Genomic DNA, 1,467 nt, shown 5'->3' with positions numbered 1-1,467 from the left:
ATGCTTGTGACTATAATTGCGTTTGAGCCTTAGTAACGAAAATGAATTATGTATGTCCAATGATAATTGATGTATGTGTTCATGGGAAATTGAATGATATCGGGCTAAATCCAAGACAATTATGCTGGAAATTATATCCGGTTAAGACCCAAGGCAATTGTGCTAGTGGCTATATCCGGGCTAAGACCCAAGGCATTCGTATGAAGTTATTCTATCCGGGCTAAGACCCAAGGCATTTGTGCACGTGATTATATCCGGTTATATGTCAAGAATCTTGGGCTGGAGGTGAGTGTTGGTTGCTGTAATGAATTCAATCAGTACACTCGAAAAGCCCAAAGGATAAGGTACGTTATATGTGCATTGAAAGTCGACATGTTTGAGCAACATTCGCTCAATTGACTAATGAATTTCAGTTATTGAATTGATTGATACTTTGTGAAATTATATAATGATGAAGTGTGAAGTAAGAATGTGTATAAATGAAATGATGCATTTGGCTATGTGAATGTATTGCTGTAATTAGAGTTGATTATATTCCTTGAGACTTACTAAGCATAAAAATGCTTACCCGTTGCTTTGGCTCTCGCTTTTTTTAGATTTCGTCAAGCAATCGGATTTGGGATCGTTGAAGTCAAGTCATCCACACTATCAAGCCTCCATTTTGGTATAAATTTTGGTTAAACTTGAGATGGCATGTATAGGACTACCTCATGTTTGTTAAATATGTTGTAATGTAAGTATGTACGGCCATGCGAAAATGGCTCAAAAGGAAGCATGAACTTAGACTAATTGTGGTTTGTATATATATATTTGGTGTCATGATGTGGCTATGGCTTGGAAATAGGAATGTTGGTCATATGATCAGCCATTGGTATGGTTAAAATGATCATATATGAACCTATGTATGGCAAGACTAGTTGATTCATGGAGACTACCAAAGGTAAGCCCTACCTTAAAACAGATGCTGCCAGCTGCAGTGGCGTGAATGTGAAAAATCACCAAAATTCATAGGAATGGAATTAAATAGTGAATAAGCTATTTAAATGAACCTTGATGAGTCTATTTTCTTATGGAAGAAACGAAATGGTCATAGGAGTTACAGGTTAAGAGATATTAAAGCTATTGTGAGACAGGGCCAGAATGGTTTCTGGGTTCCCTGTCGCAACTTTAAAAATTCACTATAAATTATCCAAAAAGAATTAGGAGACATACCTTATATGTACAGATTCCATTTTGAGTCTAGTTTCATTAGAAACAAACGGCACCAGCATTAAAGCTCTGTACAGAGAGATATTCAAGTTATACCGCGCGAAGGTCAGAGCAGTCGATCCCTGTAACATGGGTGACTTTAACTAATAAACTGTACAAATTGGCCCGACCAAAAATTCTAGAAATAAATCCATGGATGGATATATGAGTCTAAATTCAGGGAAAATTTACAAAACCAGTTTCCGAGTTTTGAAACTC

This window comes from Gossypium arboreum, chromosome 11, assembly GCF_025698485.1.
Source record: "Gossypium arboreum isolate Shixiya-1 chromosome 11, ASM2569848v2, whole genome shotgun sequence".
Taxonomy (NCBI): Eukaryota; Viridiplantae; Streptophyta; class Magnoliopsida; order Malvales; family Malvaceae; genus Gossypium; species Gossypium arboreum.
The sequence above is the reverse complement of the archived record's forward strand: the minus strand, read 5'-3'. Positions refer to the sequence as shown.